Below are 12,483 nucleotides of genomic sequence, written 5' to 3'. Positions count from 1 at the left end.
CATTGGGGGGGTCCTGCCTTCACCTCCCTTGGGGTCTGGGCTCTGGAGTGAGGGGTCCCATCTGCCGCCTCCATGGGAATTGAATTCCAATGGAATTTGGGAGTTCCACTCTCATCCTGAAGGGTATCTGGATCAGGAGAGAGTCCCTGACCCCCCCGACCACTCCAGGTGCAGATTTCAGGGTCTGATTCTGGCCCTGTTCCCTCTGCAGGTGCAGGGTCCAGCTGGCCACGCACAAGGAGGGGCCACTGAGCCCCCCCAAAGCCCCTCCTGCCCCCCCAGTTGGGGGCATTTCTGTGGGGATCCTGTTGTTGTCACCAGCAGCTCTCCCAGCCCCATGGGAGTCAGTTTGTGCTCCCCCAAATTCCCTGGGGGGATTGTCCCAGTTCCTTCATTCCTCCTGAACTCCCCCTGGAAATTTGGAATTCTACCCCGTCAGTGTCCTGCCAATAGAAGATTTCTGGGATTTTCCCCCAATTCCTGGGGGATTTCCCTGGGATGTCGCTGTTACCACGAGGAGGGTCCTGGCCCAGAATGGGGTTGGGCACCTCATGGGTTGAGGTCCATGGGATGCCTCAGCCCCACTTTATCCTCTACTTAATTCCTTTATGCTCTGTTTTAACATCAATTTTCTCCTCTTAACACTTTATTTTCTATTTTCATGGAATTCCAGGGTGGTTTGGAGGGACATTAAGAATCCTGTTGTTCATCAGCCGATGGGCAGGGCCACCTTCCACTATCCCAGGCTGCTCCAAGCCCTGTCCAACCTGGCCTTGGACACTCGCAGGCACGGGGCAGCCTCAGCAGGAATTCCTTCCCAAGATCCCGTCCATCCCTGCCCTCTGGCAGTGGGAAACCGTTCTGCCTTGTGCTGTCACTCCAGGCCTTTGCTCCAAGTCACCAGAACAGGATCAGGTGGGGGAAAATGAGAATGAAACTCCTGGGTTTGGCTAAATCTGGTTTAATAATTTAACAATTGTAGACCCTTCACCTCCACTGGAGGAGAACAGCGATTCCAGGTTTTTACTCTCACTACTGGATGTGGATATTGGAATTTCAGGCTCTAAAGTGACAATTGAGAGTCAGAGCCCGGGCAGATCCTGTGGATTTTGGAGGATAACAGTGGGTGCCAGGGCTGGAGGAGCCAAGGGGGTCTTGCTGGACTTTGTGGGGTGTCATTGAAAGATAAAACGTGTGCCAAACCTCGCTATAGCGCCTGACGCGGTGCAAAGCACCAGGACTCCATCAGAAGGGTGCACAAGAGAGATTCATTATAACAACACACTGCCTTTACAGTTTTTCTAGATATTTACATTTAATTAGCAGACACATTCACTGCCCATTGGTCATAAGAAAGAAGCAAAGTTTTCAGTAGGTGATCAAGGAGCCACATCATTGTGTGAGCCAGCTAAAGTCTGTGTCTTTTAACTTCCTCTCCTTCATGATGTGGCCATGGTGACAGCCTTGGTGTCTTCCTTGAAAGAGACACGGGGCTTTCCTTATCTTCAGGAAGCCTTTGCTGGCTCACAAGAACAGCACAGAATGTCTTTCCTACAATTCCCCCTTTTTGTATCTGACCCACAAACACAACTGCGAAGGACTCTGCAAAAATCCAAGCAGATGGAGGATCCATTCTTCATTCATTTACGGACAACCAGCTTCTACCAACTCCACAGCACACAATCTTAAGGTTCATATACAAACAAAGCACATAAAGACAGATCTTCAAACACCGTTACAGACCTCGCAATTTCCAGATGACACATTTGTAGCAGAATGACAGCTTCACCTCTAATCAAATAACTTTCTCCCTCACAGAATCAGAGACCAAGCCATCTGCCTACTCGCCACTTAGAACCAAGTAGCATCCACTCAACTTTACAACTGGTTGCTGCTGTCATAATGGTCAACCAACCTAGTTGCTCAAGGTGTGGAGTTCAGCTACTGATTCAGCCCCTCTGCAAAGGCAGCACTTCTCCCTTAGGTGCATCAAGTTCTCCTATTTTGGGAATGTCGGCACCCTGCAAAAGGAAACGGTACAAGACACATTTCTCAGTAATACCAACCTCTCTGTAAGAGAATTCAAGGAAAAGAAGCACAAGTAACATCCACTAACTTAACTTTTGGATTTTAAGCCTAAGCCTATAACTCCCTTTGCTCTGTCTCAAATTACCATCTTTGCCACACATTCCTTGAGGGGCCATGCTTCCATCCACCTAATAACCAATGCAATTATCAACTCATTTTGCTTCTGCTGTAGAACCACTCATACTGTCTGTTTCTGTGTGCTCCAAATAAGGTTTAACACAACGGGCAGAGATCCAACGAGGTCCATTTTCTGTTTGAACACATGCATATCCTCTTCCCCATGTTACTAATTCCACTTTCCTGTGAGTAAATCTTTTACCCATACCTTAAAACCTTACTGAAAATTTGGCTGTTTTGAATTCAAAGATGAAAAATGGTAGAATATAGGAGACAATGGTAAGTCAGATGAAGGATGCAGAAAGTTTAACACATAAACAGCTTTGTCTAATCTCACTTGAGGCGACTCCCTCTGCATTCCCCTTTTTGTTTTTGTACTTGATGGTTCAACACACCATGAGCACGTTCAATAATCGCTTTGCCTGTCAAAGCATGAGAGATACCAGTAGAATGATCAGCACCCCAGGCAAAAAAAAACCACTTGCAATTTCTTTGAAACATGCCGGGATGTTATCCGTGTTTACATGTGATGGAACGCCTAAGATGGAAAAGGTGTGGCAAAAATGATGAATAACATCCCAATCTGCCAAGGCTGAGGCAACCATGGCATGAGAAAAGGTGTCAATTGTGACGTGAACATACTTTAAATGGCCAAATTCAGGCACCTTTGTAACATCTGTTTGCCAGTCTTGCAAAGGGAGTAAGCCTCTAGGATTGGTGCCGTAATATTGCGGAATATGAGACGTATGGCAATCAGGGCAAGAAGAAATAATTGACTTTGCTTCACTATGTGATAATTGAAATTGCTGCCGTAGTGCCTGAGCACCCTGATGAAGAAATTGGTGAGACAGAGCAGCTTGCTGTAACACACGAGGCACAGTTTTTACTGCTGAGGCAGCCACAAGGGAATCCACATAGGGATTACCTTCAACAAAGAATCCAGGTAGAGATGAATGGCTGCGAATATGCATAATAAAATAAGAATGCTTTTGATTATGAATAACAGTCCACAATTTCAACAACATAACAAATAATGGTTTCTCCTTCACATTATACAACACAGCTTTGTCCAACTGTTTAACTAAATTAGCAACATAAACAGAATCGGTAACTATATTTACAGAGCTAGGAAATAAGGTAAAGGCCAAGAGTACAACACAAAGTTCAGTGAACTGAGGAGAGCATTATTGAACCAGTACTTCATATTCCCAGCAGTCATCCTTCCAGGCTGCAGCAGCTTTTCCAGTTCTTCCTGATCCATCTGTAAAAACCGTCGCACCTCCACGGGCACAGAAGAGTAAAGTTGTTTCCCCTGAAAGGGAATCTCCTTAGTGAAATTGAAAATAGGATGAGAAGATAAGTGATATGCTATTTGACCTGTAAAGGAAGAGAAGGCAGATTGCAGCTCATGATTGTTTTGAAAACGCTCAAAATACCATTGTTGTACCAGCATGACAATAGTTACAGGATCACACCCTAAATCTCATGGCAGTGTCTGTGACCTTTGATAATGATGTCTGCAAAAAGTTCATACAAGCCTGGAGCTGTTTTTCAGGACCTGAAAGACAAAAATATCCAGTCCAAAATATGCAATTTGTCTTCCCATTTATCATTCCATTGACACAACAAACCGCCTGATATTTCATCATCTCTCAAAATAAATAATTACACACCAGCAAAAACATCTATCCTGGTAACAAATTTGGATGACAAGGCCAATTCAACTTCTACAGTCTTTTTTTGCTGAAGTGGTCAAATGTCTCAAATCGGTAGAGGAAGTTATCCCTGATAGTAAGTCAAACAAGGGTTGCAGTTGGTGATTGGTTATCCCCTAAGCCAACCTATTGCACCAACCAATTTCTGCATGTCAACAGCAGTTTTAATTTCAATGTCCAACTTTACAGTGTTTTGCGGAGAAAAGAAGAAACCTCACAACTTTATAGAAGTTGTAAAGCTTGGTATGTTTATTTACGACGCCGGACGCACACGGAGAAAATTCAGACCTCCTTTTATCCCCCTTCCAAATGCATATGCATACAGTTTCACAATAAGTTCATACACATTCATCCCGCATGACACTCAGCACCAGTTCTTCTTTATCAAAGGAATTTCTAGGTCGGGGCAAATTGACCTCGTGGTCTTTTCTGTTTTTCTTTCTCTGTCTCCTTGCTGTCTCGGCATGCGAGTTTTTCCTTCAGCTTTGGCCGTTTGACTTTTCACCGTTGTTAGACACTTCACCTAATTCAGGATGGATCCCTACTCTGTCTCAACAGGTTGAGGCACAGTTTGTGTATTGGCGATTATCAACCCCAAATATTTCCAAGGCATCTGTCTTTGAACTTTCTCTGAGGCAATAACCAAACCAGAGTGTACACATCGTCCAGCAGTTTGAGGGCACTGGGTCTTCACAAGCAGAACATCTGGGTGAGGACTTCATGACTGTTGCCAAAGCAGCCATTTTATGTTCAACCAAACCAACTTTTGAGCAAGCAACTACAAGGTCAGACAGCGAGGTGTCTCCCAGTAAGGAATCAGTAATTCTCCTACAATCATTATTCGCATTTTCCTGTGCTAGCTGTCTGCATAAAATTTTCCTAAACTTATCATCTTCTGCTTGCTTCTCAAGGGCTGCAGCAACCCTCTCCACAGACTGCAGGAAAGGTTCTTTTACCCCTTGCTGGATGGTAATTTACCTTGGTTTAGGAGCTGCCATCTCCATTGTTTTAAGCAAGGCACTCATACCCAGCTGCTGGGCCTGTGCCAGAACCAGGGGCTCCCATCTTGCCTGCAAATCCAGGTTAGAAAATGCTCCATTGCCCAGCAAGGTATCAGCTCCCACAGCGTGACATGGATTGTGCTGAGGTAACTGCATATTGTCCAATGCTGCTCTTTCTACCATGTATTTCCAGGTAGTTTGAAACACACCATACTGCGCTGGCTGAAACAGAATCGTGGCGAGGTGAGCAATATCATAAGGTGCGAATGCATCAGCATTTAGGACACGAATCACTCGCATCACCTGCGAAGAGTTAACACCATACTGGTCTGCTTTGGACTGAAGGTCCTGTACAACCCTCCATGAAAAAACCTGATGGCTATCTTGTTGTCTGAATTAGGAACAGCTTTAAGAGGAAAAGCCACAGGCCCACCAGAAACAGCAGCCACCTCCATCCTTTTAGGCGGACCTTTTTCTCTAACAAATTCCAATCTCCATTTCAGCTGCTTTCATTCTCACATGCTCCCAAAATTGTAAAGGGTGTCGAGGAGTCACAGCCACCCTGCAGGGAGGCAGAGTCCAAGAAACAGCAGGCCTGGATCTGCTACGAGGTCTAACAGGAACAGATTCCTGCATCTTTTTAGGTGTACTTATAACTGGCATTTCATTGTCAGAGCTATCACTAGACAGGGCAGGACACGATGTTAAAAATTGCATTTGTTCAACCAGTTCAGGAGGGTGGAGGGCAGACGGCACAACTGGGGGTGGAGAGGAGGCAGAGGACTTGGAGGAGGGAAGAGGAGGGGTGGATGGCTCAAGGGAAAGTGAGGGGGAGCAGCCAACCCATGGGAGGGTGAGGGAGGACCAAACAACCCAGGGAGAGACAGAAGGACCGATGACCCAGCCTATTTTTCACTTTGCTTCTTCTGTAACTTCAGTTTTGCTAATTGCTGTGCAGGCGTAAGGTACTTTGGTTTAACACTCAGTTTAACTAACTGCTGAGCAGGTGAAGTATACAAAGGTTTAACATGGTCTTTTGGAGATAAATACAAAGAGTCTTACCCTGCCGTTTGATTCTCACGATAGCAAACCCTGGGGGAACCTCCACAGCAGCTGCAGCAGCAGACTCCTCAGGAGGAGATTCATTGACAAACTCAACCTCCTCATCTTCCTCCCGTTCCTCTCCTTCAGTTTCTTGCTCCAATTCCTGTTCCTCCCCTCTATCTTGTTCTGCTTTCCATTCCTTCAATGCCTCATACAACGGTCTCCAGGTAGTAGCCAAATTGACAACCGTCTTATCCCCCTTAGATATCACTTCCCATAGTCTCTTCCCAACCTTTTTCCATGCCCGGACACTGAAGGCAGGGTCGGCATCAGCTTCAAAGTCCTGTGAGTTACACCATATCAGTAAGCTGTGAAGAGCATAATCAGAAGCTTGAACATTCTTCCTTTTCAATAAAGTTTTCCATGTGGACAAAACAGTCTTTTCCTCATTTGATAAATTATTTCTCATTATTTTTCCCAATTGCTCACCTTGAATCAGATGTCTGAATTGGGTCCGGACCTCTGCAGCATCCTTGCTGCCTTCACTCATTTTTTAGGGTACCCTTCAACTTTTTTTTCCCTCTTTTTTCTCTTTCCTTTTTTACAGCCCAGTTGCAATCACTGCGAATGGCCACCAGATGTCGCTACAGAGCGACACACAGCGCAAAGCACCAAGACTCCATCAGAAAGGTGCATAAGAAAGATTTATTCTAGCAACATGTTGCTTTTATAGTTTTCCAAGATATTTACATTTACTTAACAGACACATTCACTGCCCATTGGTCATAAGAAAGAAGCAAAGTTCTCAATAGGTGAACAAGGAGCCACGCCATTCTGTGAGCTAGCTAAAGTCTGTATCTTTTAACTTTCTCTCCTTCCATCACGTGGTCACGAGGATAGCCTTGGTGCCTTCCTTGAGAGAGATACAGGGCTTTCCTTATTTTCAGGAAGCCTTTGCTGGCTCACAAGAGCAGCACAGAATGTCTTTCCTACATAGCCACAATCGTCTGCTGGCTCGACTGGGCTGAGCTCGGCCACGCTGTGACACTTGATGAGGTTTCTATTACTCAATACACAAATGGATCACCTGAGAACTGTTCTTCTCTTTTCACCCTTTCCTCTTAAGCCTCGTATTAGGCCCCAAGAAGTGTCTTCGTTTAAGTGACAAATGCCCAGGAAGGCAGGAACCTTCCTGGAGTGGGAAGAGAAGATCCCTCCCTCCAAATCAGTGTAACTCCAAAAATTACGTGGCTTTCAGGCAAAAAGGTAGGAAAAGGGATAACGATTTTTTACTAGAAAATATAAAACCCAGAAGAGAACAAACAACACCACACAAGCAGGCGTTTCCCACCAGCTCAGCACTGGTTTCTGTTCAGGTGGGGTTGGGACCATGGCCAGCAGGGGGCGCTGCAGTGACACACAGCCAGCAGGAGGCGCTGTGGTGATGGACTTGTGGCCAGCAGGAGGCTCTGTAGTAACTCACCCACAGCCAGCAGGAGGCGCTGAGGTGAACGACTCGTGACCAGCAGGAGTTGCTATCGTGACACACCCATGGCCAGCAGGGGGCACTGAGGTGACAGATCTGTGGCCAGCAGAGGGCACTGTGCTGACAGACTCGTGGCCAGCAGGGGGCGCAGTTGAATGACCCGTGGCCAGCAGGGGTACTGAGGTGATGGACTCGTGGCCAGCAAGGGGCACAGTGGTGAATGACCCACGGCCAGCAGGAGGCGCTGCAGTGAAGGACCCACAGCCAGCAGGGGGCGCTGAAGTGAACGACTCGTGACCAGCAGGAGGCGCTGTAGTGACACGCCCGCGGTCAGCAGGGGGTGCTGTAGTGATACACCCACAGTCAGCAGGGGGCGTTGTGTTGACAGATCAGGGGCCAGCAGAGGGCACTGTGGGGATGGATCAGGGGCCGGCAGAGGGTGCTGTGTTGACAGACCCATGGCCACCAGAGGATGCTGTGGGGATGGACCCATAGCCAGCAGGGGGCGCTGCAATGATGGACCCGTGGTCAGGAGGGGGCGCTGTGGTGACAGAACCATGGTTGGGGGGGCACAGTGGTGAATGACCCATGGCCAGCAGAGGGCGCTGTGGTGATGGATCAGGGGCCGGCAGAAGGGGCTGTGTTGACAGATCAGGGGCCAGCAGAGGTGCTGTGTTGACAGACCCATGGCCACCAGAGGATGCTGAGGTGATGGACTCTCAGCCAGCCCAGGGTGCTGTGGGGATGGACCCATAGCCAGCAGGGGGCGCTGCAATGATGGACCCATGGTCAGGAGGGGGCGCTGTGGTGACAGATCCATGGTCAGTGGGGGGCCCAGTGGTGAATGACCCACAGCCAGCAGGAGGCGCTGCGGTGAAGGACCCAGAGCCAGCAGGGGGTGCTGAGGTGAACGACCCATGGCCAGCAGGGAGTGCTGTGGGGGCTCTGCTGAGGGAACAGAACTGGTGTGGCGATCCCCATAATGGGGGTGGTGATCCCCATAATGGGGGTGGTGATCCCCACAGTGGGTGTGGTGATCCCCACGGTGTGACTATCCCCACTGTGGATGTGATGATCCCTAGGTGTGTGTGGTGATCCCCATGGTGGGTGTGGTGATCCCCGTGGTGGGTGTGGCAATCACCATAATGGGGGTGGTGATCCCCACAGTGAGTGTGCCAGTCCCCACAGTGGGTGTGGTGATCCCCATGGTGGGTCTGGCAATCACCATAATGGGAGTGGTGATCCCCACAGAGAGTGTGCCAGTCCCCACAGTGGGTGTGGTGATCCCCACAGTGAGTGTGACAATCCCCACTGTGGATGTGATGATCCCTAGGTGTGTGTGGTGATCCCCATGGTGGGTGTGGCAATCCCCATAAGGGGTGTGGTGATCCCTGTGGTGGGTGTGGCAATCACCATAATGGGGGTGGTGATCCCCACAGTGAGTGTGACAATCCCCACGGTGGATGTGGTGATCCCCATGGTGGGTATGGCAATCACCATAAGGGGTGTGGTGATCCCCACAGAGAGTGTGCCAGTCCCCACAGTGGGTGTGGTGATCCCCGTGGTGGGTGTGGCAATCACCATAATGGGGGTGGTGATCCCCACAGTGAGTGTGCCAGTCCCCACAGTGGGTGTGGTGATCCCCACAGTGAGTGTGACAATCCCCACAGTGGGGGTGGTGATCCCCACAGTGAGTGTGACAATCCCCACAGTGGGTGTGGTGATCCCTAGGTGTGTGTGGTGATCCCCATGGTGGGTGTGGTGATCCCCACAGTGGGTGTGACAATCCCCACGGTGAATGTGGTGATCCCCATGGTGGGTGTGGTGATCCCCATGGTGGGTGTGGTGATCCCCGTGGTGGGTGTGGCAATCACCATAATGGGGGTGGTGATCCCCACAGTGAGTGTGACAATCCCCACAGTGGGTGTGGTGATCCCCACAGTGAGTGTGACAATCCCCACGGTGGATGTGGTGATCCCTAGGTGTGTGTGGTGATTCCCAGGGCTGGTGCCAGGAAGGGAGGAAGGAAATTGCTCCTTTTGCGACGCTCATGGGCAGCGTTTGATGTCAGAATGATGCCTTGGAGTGGCTGCCTAGAACAGAGGCAAGACAAGAGGCAGGAGCATAAAGTGGGTACTTAACAAAGGCCTTCAATAGATACACTCTGGGCTGCCCAAAGCCTTGCAGAGGCTACACCCAAGATGGACAATGGTCACGAGTTTTTCAGACAGATAGAAGTTTCGTCTGTTTGCATATCAGGGGTTAATTCTCCAATCACCACTTCAGGTAATGAGTTCATATTCCCTCAGTTTGCTCCCCCTGCCCTGATTCATTTTCGTTTATACTTTCTGGAACCTGAGGCAGAGGGTGTTCTTGGTTCTCAGGCCTGGGTGGATTGCTTTGTCTGACCAAAACATGAACTTACTAACACTTTACATGGAGTTCAGAGTTATACACTAATGCAGTACAAGATCTGAAAAGTACAAATGCTGAAAGCTTAAGGCATCCAGCACTACCAAACAGTCGCAGTAGAAGCAGGAAAAGCAGGCAGATTCCATCAGAGAGCCAAATGGCAGTTAGCAAAGGTCCCAGACCAGTAATGCACAACTCCTGCAGTGTGCAACCGCTGTGCTTGGTCCTACAAACAGCAGGAAGGAAACCTGCCCCCACTGCCCAGCCAAGTCTCTGGTGTTGCCCAGGGTTGCAACACCTCTCCTGTCAATCCTACACCAAAATTCCCAAATAATCTCCAGCAGGGAAGCTCACCCCCCAGGTGGGACTCCCAAGCACCAAAATGACTTCGTGGGAATGCCAGAGCCAGTCAGCCACATTCCTTTGTGTCTTAATTGCTGTCTGTTCATCTATAAATCCATCGCCACACCCCAGCATCTTTCCAACGAAAATTGGAAGAAATTCACTTGAGAAATGTAACCACCAGCAGAGAAAGTACCCGGGGGGACTCAAGGATGACCCTTGGGGTTCTGGAACCAGGGCTACAGAGGCTCTGAAGGCAACTTCACCTCAACAGAGGAGTAAATCCTGGCTGACTGTGAAGGAGTTCAGGCTGCCTCAGAGGTGATTGGCACAGAAGAACAACTGGCACCCCGATTACCAGTGCTGGGGTGGATGTTCAAAGGCAAGGTTCCTTCCACTCACCATGCCACCAGTGCTACATGGAGCAAGTGGATTGCTCTTATCACTCAGCGTGCCCGTATAGGTGAACTGAATCACCCTGGGATTTTGGAGGTCATTACAAACTGGCCCGAAGGTGAAAATTTTGGTGGCACAGATGGAGAACAGGAACGAGTGACACGTGCTGAAGAGGCTCCTCCATAAAACCAACTGCCACCAGAGGAAACACGCTACGCTCTTTTCACTGACGGTTCCTGTTGCATTGTAGGGATGAACCGGAAGTGGAAAGCAGCCGTATGGAGCCCCACACGGCAGGATAAGCTACCAAAGGATGAGGTGGATAAAATCAACTTGCTGAACTCAAAGCTGTTCAACTGGTCCTGGACATTGTTGAGAAAGAGAAGTGGCCAAAGCTCTACCTCTATACTGATTCATGGATGGTAGCCAATGCTCTGTGGGGATGGCTGGAGAGGTGGAAAGAGGTCAACTGGCAGCATAGGGGAAAACTGATCTGGGCTGCTGATGAGTGGAAAGACATTGCCACTCGGGTGGAGAAGCTACCTGGGAAAGTCTGCCATGTCCCCAAGAGTTGGGCTAATGAGGAACACTGAAACAACAAACAGGTACATCAGGCAGCAAAGATAGGGATGTCAAAGATAGACTTAGATTGGAAACATAAGGGAGAGTTGTTTCTTGATGGGCCCATGATGCCTCAGGCCATCAGGGCAGTGATGCCACCTATAAGTGGGCACGAGACCGAGGGGTGGATCTAACCATGGACAGTATCTCTCAGGTTATCCATGACTGTGAGACGTGTGCTGCCATCAAGCAGGCCAAGCGAGTGAAGCCCCTCTGGTACGGTGGGCGGTGGTCCAAGTACAAGTATGGGGAGGCCTGGCAGATTGACTCCATCACACTGCCCCAGACACGCCAGGGCAAGCGCTATGTGCTGACCATGGTGGAAGCCACCACTGGATGGTTGGAAACCTACCCTGTGTCTCACACCACTGCCTGGAACACCATCCTGGGCCTGGAAAAGCAAATCCTGTGGAGACATGGAACACCTGAGGGAACTGAGTCGGACAATGCGATCCATTTCAAGAATGGCCTTATCAACACCTGGGCTAGGGAACATGGTATTGAATGGATTTATCATATCCCCTATCATGCACCAGCTGTTGGGAAAGTTGAACGGTGCAGTGGACTACTTAAGACTACCCTGAAGGCACTTTGTTGGGAATTTAGCTGACTAGAGAGACTGGAAAAGTACAAAACCGTGGCTAATTTCAAGTCCTGCACCTGTATAGATAGTGTGTCCTTGAGCCTAGCTGTAGTATAATAACAAACAGTGAAAGAGACATGAGAAAAGAGAGATGTAACCCCTAAGGAATGAGGAAGAGTTTATGGTATAGTTTAACCAATAGATTGCTTGGCTTACAGAATATTCATAAGCTTATTATTTGCTGTATAAGTGTTTGATACTTTCTTCAATAAACTGGACTGGACTGGACCTGTGTTGAACCATCTGGTGTCCTGGTCCCCTTCCTACGACAGCACTTGGAGGGGAAATTTTAGTAATAGAGAAATGAACTTAGCAAAAGCCACCTGGATGGTCAACACCAGAGGGTCCATCAATCGAGCTGATCCTGCCCAGTGTGAACCCTTGCACACAGTGGATGGAGATAAAGTCCCTGTTGTACACATGAAAGGTATTTTAGGAAAGACTGTTTGGATTACTCCCACCTCAGGCAAAGACAAACCCATCTGTGGGATTGTATTTGCTCAAGGACCTGGTTACAATTGGTGGGTAATGCAGAAAGATGGAGAAACCCATTGTGTGCCACAGGAAAACCTAGTCTTAAGTGAGAACTGTGTGTAAGGTTTCTTTGTGATGCAGATG

This window comes from Zonotrichia leucophrys, chromosome 2 (assembly GCF_028769735.1).
Source record: "Zonotrichia leucophrys gambelii isolate GWCS_2022_RI chromosome 2, RI_Zleu_2.0, whole genome shotgun sequence".
In the NCBI taxonomy this organism is placed as follows: Eukaryota; Metazoa; Chordata; class Aves; order Passeriformes; family Passerellidae; genus Zonotrichia; species Zonotrichia leucophrys.
This window is presented reverse-complemented; position numbering follows the sequence as displayed.